Raw genomic sequence first — 9,795 nt, 5'->3', positions numbered from 1 at the left:
CACCGCCCTTCTCACGTGCCCTTCCCTCTGCCTGGAACACAGTCCCCGCTCCTCTTCTCACCCACTCATTCCTACTCAACCGCCAAGTCTCAGCTTCTAACAGAAAGTCTCTCTGGCTCTTCCCCCAGACTTGAGCAGGCCTCTCCTCTGTCCATCCACGACCCACTTGATGGGGTCCACCACATACTGTTGTGGAGGTTGTGCAACTCCAAGGGCACAATTCACATTCACAGTCATCATAGATGCTCATCTTTATGTGACTGTTTTCCTACGGATGGCAGTTAAAGGACTGGAGCGATGGACATCTTTTTCTAATTCTCACAAAGGTGTTCATGGGCTGTCACAGGGCTGACTGCACTTCCTTTAACTCAAGGGAGAGTGTTTCTTGGCTGCTGGCTGTGTCCCTTTCTAGACTGTGAGCCCCAGCTGGCAGGGACCACGTGGGAACAACTCAATGCGGGGTCCCCAGAATCTAGCACAGGGTCTGGCGCACAGTAGCCACTCGGTGTTCACAAAACAAAGGAATAGATGACTATCTAGGAGATGAGAGAGGAGGAGCAAGAGAAAGCGCAGAAAGATGGATGAGCTGGGGGCTTCAGGCAGAAAGAAGAGGCAGCACAGGGGGAGAGTTTGGAGTACAGGTGCAGGAGCCAGGCTCTCATCTCCGTGTGACCTCCAACAATTTACTTCACCTCTCTGTGCCTCAGTTTGCTCATCTTTAATAGCACCTTCTTCAAGGGGTTAGTAGGAGAATTCATTGGGCTAATGTTTGCAAAATGCTTAGCAGTAGACAAGTGTTTGTTGATAGATAGATAGACAGACAGATAGATGAATTGAAGGAAAGATGAATCATTTTGTTTCTCTCTGAAAGGCAGTCCCTCTAGAGAAGCTGCTGCTGGGGTCCCTATTTGAGCAGCTGGAAGGCAGTGTAGCACTTCTACTCTCAAAATATATAGATTTAAGAGCATCAAGACAAACACCCCGACTGGCAAGAACATCTGGACTAGAGCATAGTGTGTTAGCAAACTGTTAGTTAAGGCATTATAGCTCTTAGGATACCAGCTTCTGCACAATAAAATGATTTTTGAAACAACGTTTTAAAAAGCTGATTAAAACGTAACACTCTGTTTAGTTACTGCCACAATGTGTTTCATTTGCAAATTACAGCCTAGCAGATTTCATTTACTTTCTGCTGACACGCATATTAGACCTGATGGACCTTGTTCATTCAGGCTGTTGGCAGGATTCAATTTCTTGCAGGTTATGGGACTGGCAGTTTCCTCCTGGCTGTCAGCTGAGGACCATTTCCAGCTTCTGGGGGCCACCCACATTCCTTGGCTTGTGGCTGCCTTCCTCCATCTTCAAAGGCAGCAACAGCAGACTGAGGCCCTCGAATGCTTCAGGTCTTTCCTCCTTCTTCCATCTCCTCTCTCAGAGCCAGGTGGGAAAGTTTTTCACTTTTAGCGACTCGTGGGATCAAACTGGGTCCCCCCAGATAACCCCGGATAATCTCCCCATCTCTAGGTCTGTAACCTCAATCACAATCACATCTGCAAAGTTCCTTTTTCCGTGAAAGGGCATGTGGGCAGGGATTGGGGTGTGAACATCCCTGGAGAGCTACCATGCTGCCTACAACACTAACGAATGAAAGTTATTGGAAAATCAGCAGGAATAGAGAAACAAGTCTGGATGAGGGCAGGCCACCCACAGCTAGAGAGTTGTGCCTGGCACAGTGCCTGCTGCCTGCTGCCGGGAAGGTGGAGGAGCTGAGCTGGGGTCCACAGGGAGGGTGTGGGACCCGGGGGAGGTAGGAGGGAGCTGGAAAGGAAGACCCTTCTCTGTGAAGGTAAAGATCAGAGTAGAATTCTTTGGGGCCATTGAGGATGCAGAGTCAGGAAGAATTAAAACCCCAGGCTGAATAGCAGGGATGTGGGTTTAACTTCCCTTGGACTAGAAATTGATCCTCCCAGTTATAACCCAGATTTCAGCTAGACTCCTGGGTCTTTAAAATACAAATATGATCAGCTAAGACCACTACCTCTTCTCCTGTGGAGAGCTCAGTGTGCTTCCAAGATGCCTGCAAGTAACCAGGGTGGACCTCTCACCAGTTACCCGTGGATCTAAGCGCCAGCTTATGCTGAGTTTGTTCAATTTCTGTCCCTGTAGAGGCAGAATTGTCTCTAAAGGAACTTGACCCTTCCTTTGATGTGTACACACACACACCTGTATCCTACTCCTGCAGGGCCGTTGTGGGTCTAACAGCCTCTATTGCAAGTCTAGGATGATAGAGGGGAATTTACCATCACAAACATCCAAGCTAAAAAATTCCTTAAATTCACGTATTAAATATCCTTTATCTTAGATAAGCTTTCATGCTTCCTGCACCAAAGATTTCTCACTGGCCACACCACCAAGCTCCCCAGACTCTCACCGTCTTGCTGGCTTCTCTATCCCTTCCCTTCTTACTCTTCACCCTCTCTGATTCCAGTACACAGAATACGGTATACTGGGTAACGGCGATGTACATGCCAGTAGACAGAGTAATGGGATATACTGAGTTATCGGTCCTAACTCCTCACACCTTCTCGTATCCTTTTGCCACCTGACTTTGCAGTTCCCCTCACTAGAAGTGGAGGGCACTTTCCCACCCCTTGACTGTGGGCTCAGCCATATGACTTGCCTTGGCCAGTGGGATGGTAACAGAAATGATAGAAGCAAAAGCATGAAATGTGCTTGCATGGTGAGGCTTGGTCTCTTGCGCCTCCATATTCCATGACAAGAGCTTCCCTCGGGTAACCACTGTCCCTTCAGAATGGAACACATGATCAGACCTGAGCCCAACCAGCAATGAGGAGCCAAGCCCAGCTGGACCCATAGCTGGAAGGAGAGCTGACTTGCAGACATATGAGTGAGAATAAATAACTGTTGTTTAAGCGATTGAGTTTTGGGGTAAATTGTTTTGTAATAATAGCAGACTGATACAGTAATTGGTGCTGGAAGTTGGAGGTTGCCATCACAAAAACCTCAACTACGAGGCATTGGGTTTGAGATCAGGTGAGGAGCAGCAAGGAGGCTGGGAGAAACCATCATAGGAGACAAGAAAATGTACCCTGTGTTAAGTACTGAGAAACATTTAATATAATGGTTGTGTATGAAGATATGTATAGCAGAAAATTTGTCTAACAGACTTTTAGAGTTGAGGGAAGACATCTAGAGGCAAAATGTCAAAAATAGGACTTTCTTGCCACTAGACAAACTTGAAAAGATATTACTACAAGAAAGAGAGGTGCTTAGAAAAGAGTTGGCCAGTTTTGCAAGCAATAGTTAGGAAGGATACAGAGTTCAGAACTTGCTAGCTTGAATAATAAAACTCTCTCATCTCCAACCTCTCCAGCCGGTAAAAGATTCCTAAATCAAAATACAGTTTGGGAGCAAAAATCAAATCAAAGGCATGGATCTTTCAGCTGACAAAAGGACTCCTAGAAAGATTAAGAGTGTGTTTCCACAAAATCTTGACACCCCCAAAGTACCAGTCTGTTAATTGAGTCTACAGAAAGAAGTAGGTGTCAAAAAGAATTGTGAGTACGGCTCTTGTCCCATGCAGTTGCCTGGAATCACATACACTGAAAATCCAACGTGTTTTTGAGAGCTATGTATTGGCAAAAGCGCCATCAGCCTGGATCAAAAGAGGCAGAGATTTCCCTAACTTTCTATGGGAATGTGCCAAATTGAGAAAGTTGATCAGTCACCAAAAAGTGTCTATTTTTCTATACTCTCTTCAAGATACTCTTCAGAATTAGCCAAGGGAGCTGTTGGAAAAGGAAGGCTTTCCCAGAGCATAGAACGAAGAGGTGTAGAAACAAGGGACTGGGAAGCCACTCCCAGGGAGCAATCAGAAGCCTAATTAAGGAACACACCATAATCCCAGGATGAGGGGACCCGGCAACTTCTGTCTGGTAGGATGTTGGAATTGCTATGGCCCTGTGACTGCTATGTGCCTCCTATTCTTCCCCTTTCCAAATGGGAGTGTTTGTTGCAGTTACGTTATTTCTGTTCCACGTTGTATGTTGTGGAGGTGAAGAGGCCGACAACTTGTCTTTTTAGTTCATACTCCTTGGAATCCAGAGGTGTCACATCCAGACCTGATGTAGATCGTGAGACCATCGACTTTGAACCTGATGAGGATTTTGAGCCTGGATGAGACTTTAGAGGGTCTTGGGATCAGGGTGAATGTGTTTTGTGCGTGTGGGAGTAGTTAGAATAATTGTGAGTAAGATGGAACACTGGTCAATCAATTTACCTTCCCCAATCCTTCATTCTTCCCTCGTCCATGCCTTTTGTCATGTGACTCTGCAGTTTCTCCCTCTGGAGATGAAATGCACTTTCCTTGACTTTGGGGCTACCATGGGACCAGTTGGCCAGTAGAATGTTTACAAATAAGACATAAAAACAAAAGCTTAAAATGTGCTTGCGTGGTAGGGCTTCCTCTTTAGCCCCTCTGACATCATCATGAAATGAGCTCCCCAGAGTAAGTGTCACTTTAGCCTGGGCCCGCCTGAATGAACACATGTGGAGCAGACCTGACCCCAACCTGCAGAGAGAAGCCAGGCTCAGCTAGAGACACCATTTAAAGCAGAGAAAGAATAATTCATTACTGTTTTAATCCACCAAGTTGAGGGTCATTTATTATTTAAGAATAGCCAACTGATACACTTCCCTGTTGCCTCTGCAGCCCCTGCTCTTAAACTCAGCTCCGAGCTAACCCCTTGCTTATCAAAAATACATTGAGGTTCTCAGCTAAACAGAGAGCCTTTCTGAGATTACTTCCTGTAGCAAGTTCCACCCTCCTTGGAAGGCGGTCCTGGTTTTAAATCACGATCTTTTATTTTCTGTTATGATTGGTTTATCCACCGGTAACATATTTGGCTACAAGTAAGAGAAAATCTCCAAACCAGTAGCTTAACAAATGAGCTAAACAAATTGTTTATTCTCTGTCTATCTCTGTCTCTGTTTCTCTCTCTATGCATGTAAATGAATATATATGTACACAGTCATGTATATATACACATATATGCATGTATAGCCTACTACATATTTATATACACAGCTACGTGCTGCATAACGACATTTTGGTCAGTGACAAACCGCATATAGGACAGTGGTCCAATCAGATTAGTACCATATAGCCTAGGGTTGTAGGAGGCTACACCATTTAGGTTTGAACACTCTTATGATGTTCACACAACACTGAAATTGCCTAACGATGCATTTCTCGGAACATATCCCCGACGTTAAGAGAGGCATCCCTGTGGTCTTATTAATCTTGCTAGGTCTATCAGTTTTTGTTAGTCTTTTCAAAAATCTAACTTTCGGCTTTACTGATGCTCTGTATTGTATCTCTGTTTTCTATTTAATGGATATAAAATCTTATCTTTCTTATGTCCTTCCTTTCATTTTCCTTGGATTTATTTTGTTTCCTTTTTCCAACCTTTTGAGTTAAGTGATTAACTCATTAATTTGACACATTTCTTCTTTTATAGGAATTGGAGGGGCCAGCCCAGTGGCACAGCAGTTAAGTTTGCATGTTCCACTTCGGTGGCCCGGGGTTCGCGGGTTCAGATCCCAGGTGTGGACACAGGACTGCTTGGCACGCCATGCTGTGGTAGGCGTGCCACATATAAAGTAGAGGAAGATGGGCACAGACGTTAGCTCAGGACCAGTCTTCGTCAGCAAAAAGAGGAGGATTGGTGGTGGATGTTAGCTGAGGGCTAATCTTCCTCAAAAAAAAAGAAAAAAATGATAAATTAGACTACATCAAAATTAAGAATGTCTTCTCTTTGAAATATGCTATTAAGAGAATGAAAAGGTAATCCACAGAGTAGGAGAAAATATTTGCAAATCATGTATCTCGTAAAGAACTTATATCCATAATATATAAACAACCTCAAAAGTCAATCGTAAGAAAGGAAACAATTCAGTTTTTTAAAAGGGGGAGGGCAAAAGATTTGAACAAACCCTTCACCAAAGAAGATATGTGAGATGGCAAATACGCACCTGAAAAGACGTTCAACATCATTAGTCATAGGAAAGTGCAAAATAAGACCACAATGAGATATCACTACGTATCTATTGAAACGTCTTTTTTTAAAAAGCTGTAAATATCAATTATTAAAGTAAAGATGTGGAGCAATTATTAAAGTAAAGATTCTCCTCCATTGCTGGTGGGAATGTAAGTGATGCAATCACCGTGGAAAACAATTTGACAATTTCTTAAAAAGTTAAACATTTACGTAGGCTACAACCCCGTAATCCTACTCATATGTATTCACCCAAGTGAAATGAAAACTTAAAACTTGCACGTGAATAATGATATGGCTTTATGCCTAATTATCCAAAACTGGAAACAGCTCAAAGGTTCTTCCCCTGGGAAATGGATAAACTGACTGTGGTATATCCATATAATGGAATACCACTCAGCAACGAAAAGGAGTAAACAGCTGATACCACAACAACATGGATTAATCTCAAATGCGTTATGTTAAGTGAAGGAAGCCAGACTCAAATGGCTACATAGTATATTATATGGTATTAGCGTATGTAGAGTATATAGTATGTATAATATTCCATTCTGGAAAAGGCAAAACTATAGGGACAGAAAACAGATCAGTGGTGGCCAGAGGTGAGGGGTTGGCTATGAAGGGGCACTGGTGAATTTCTGGAGCTAACGGAACCATTCTATACCTTGCTTATGGTGATAGTTACATGACTGTATGTGTTTGTCAAAAATCATAGAACCATATCCCGAAAAGGGTGAATTTTACCATATGTAAGTTGTACCTTAATTAAAAAATAGAAAAATATATCTGCACTAGCCATGATAACCTAGGTTATGCTAAAATAAAAAATATCCAACTCCAAATATCTCAGAAGTTTACAGCATCAAAAGCCTATGGCTTTATTACTCTATATTTTTATCTCCAGTCAGCTTGGGGCTCTGCTTCATGTTATCATCACTCTAGGACTCATTTTGATGGGGCAGCCACCTTCTGGAGCACTGCTGGTCTCCATGGCAGAGAGAAAGATGGAGAGAGGGAAATCATGCATGGGCTCTTAAAGCTGCCACCCGGCAGTGACACATGTCGTTTCAATTCCCTTTTCACTGATCAAAGAAAGCCACATGGCCACATCAGTGTTCAAGGGCAGGCCTACCAGGAGAGAGACTGGAAATATTTGGTGGACAGAGTTCCACAATCTCCACCATGACGGTGAATTTGTCGATTTCTTTTTGGAGTTCTATCAGTTTTAATCTATTCCATAGTTTGAAGCTATAATATTATGCGGATACAATTTAGAATTATTATGCATTTCTGGTGAGTTGAACCTTTTTCACTATGAAACAGCCTAATTCTATTAGTCATCTTTTGCCACGTGAGGCTGCAACAACAGCTCAACAGCATGAATCATTCACTGGCTCTTAAAGCCCCACCTGGAAGTGACACGTTTAATATTCCATTAGTCAAAGAAAGCCACATGACCACACCCAACTTCAGAATCTCAGTGGCTTACAACAAGACGGGTTAATTTCTCACTCATGCCATAGGTCCTCTCTGAGTTTTTTGTAGCACTGCTCATTCTTCATTCTACATTATACATCTTTCAAGGATTCAGGCAGGAGTAGCCCCATCTGGGACAAGATCTTCTTATGGCAGAAGGAAAGAACAATGGTGCTTAAAGCTCTGCTCAGGAGTGTACACATAACTTCCATTCACGCTTCAGTGATCAAACCTGAAGTCCGAAGGGATCGAAGTACAGGCCTCTTGTGAGGAGGGGCAGCAAATTATTGAGAACCATAATGCAATGCACCACACTATTTCTAGCAATGCTTTTTGCCTTAAAGTCTATTTTGTCCAAAGTTAATACAGCTAATAGACCCAGCCTGAAATCTCGTTCGCCTTTCTTTTACTTCAGATTTTCTGTCTTTGTGTTTTAAACAGTATACAGCTTGATTTTTTAAAAAATCTATTACAATGTCTTTTAACTAAAAAGTTTGTTTTTTAAAAATATATTTATTGTGATTCGTGATATATTTTAATTTATTTTTCCACCTTATTTTGTGCTTTGTATTTTTCCACTTATGTTTTTTTGTTTCTGCCTTTATTTCCTTCCTTCCCTTTTTTTTAATATTAGTTTTCTTTTTCTAATTTGGTCTATAACTTTACTCTTTCTTTGGTATATAACTTTGGTCTGTCTTTATTCTTTTAATGGTAAACCTCGAAATGTCAGTGTTCATATTTAATTAAAAGTCTAATGCTAAGCAATCTTTTCATGGACAGTGCAAAGACCTTGGACTGATTGAACTATGGTCTCCAATTCTTCACTATCCATACTGTGTGCAAACCCTTTGCCATAATCCTTCATAGCTCCCTCCTATTATAACTCTGGACTCTGTCACGTGACTTGCTTTGGCCAATAAGATCTAAGAAGAGCCTTGAAAATGTGCTTGTACATTTCCATTGCTTGCTTTTGTGTCCCTGCTGTTGCCATGAGAACTTGTCTGGACTACCTGGCTGGTGAGTGAGAGACACGTAGAGCAGAGTCAAGGCCCCCAGCCAAGGCCATCCTAGATCAGCTGACCCCGGACACGTAAGCAAGCCTGGCCAAGCTCAGCAGAGCTTCCTAACCCATACCTAGCAGACACCAGATGTGTGAGCAATAAACAAATATTGTTGTATCCTTCTGAGGATTTGTGGCTGTTATGCAATAGAGAACTGATACACACTTTATAATGCTTTGACTTCCGTAATCCTCTTATACTTTATAAACTATCATTCCATTATGGTGGTTTTGCCTTTTTTAATCCCACAAATTATAGATTGTTCTCTGTCTGCTTTTAAAATCACCTCTTGTGCTTTGGTGTCCTGAAGTTTCACCAAACTAGATCTAGGTTTACTTTTTCTTTATCTTATTTAGGACTCATTGTGTTTGCTGAGAATTCTTATCTTTCATCAATTCTGGAAAATTCTCAGCCATCATTATTTGACAATTGCCTTGCCCACATTCACTTTATTATGGCCTTCTAACATAACTTCTAACACATGATGGACTTTCTCACTCTTTTCCATTTCTTTGTCTCTCTGGGACGCTTTTTGGTTTGTTTTCTGCAAATCTATATTTCAGTTCACTGACTTCTCTTCAGTTGCATCTAATTTGGTATTTAACCCTTCCAATGAGCTATACATCTAAAACAGACCTGCCTCTGCTGTTTGTCTTCTCTGTTTATTTCCTCGTGGGTTTTGTGGGTTTTGATCGCAAGTTCACATTCATTTGGAAGTCTGCCTGTGGGAATTTTTTGAGACCTGGGTTGACAGTGAGTTCTTCCAGAGAGGACTTGTGTTTGCTCAGCCAAGTACAATAGGTACTAACTACCCAGATCCATTTTAAATTGAAACGTTCAGCTTGTAGGCCTTTGGACCATGCAAACGGTATGGCCATGCATTGGCCAGCCTTTAGCCATGCACCCATTAGGGAAATGTTTTACCCCTTCAACCAGAAGCAAGGCAGAGAAAGACAACTTTCCTTTCTGCCTGCCTCTGCAAGGCAGATATTTTTTTTCTCTAGTTTATCTTTCGCCTGAAGATATATTCCTTCTTGGATTTCAGCCTGATGTTCCAATTTGGCTGTCATCCTGCCTTGATCCAGGCAGATGCTCTTATAGCTGGTAGCAGCATCAATGTTTACCTACCTCCAGAGATGATTTTTAAAATACTTTTCACTATAGTATATGCACCAACCAAT

This window comes from Equus asinus, chromosome 10, assembly GCF_041296235.1.
Source record: "Equus asinus isolate D_3611 breed Donkey chromosome 10, EquAss-T2T_v2, whole genome shotgun sequence".
Lineage (NCBI taxonomy): Eukaryota > Metazoa > Chordata > Mammalia > Perissodactyla > Equidae > Equus > Equus asinus.
Note: the sequence above shows the minus strand (reverse complement) of the source record.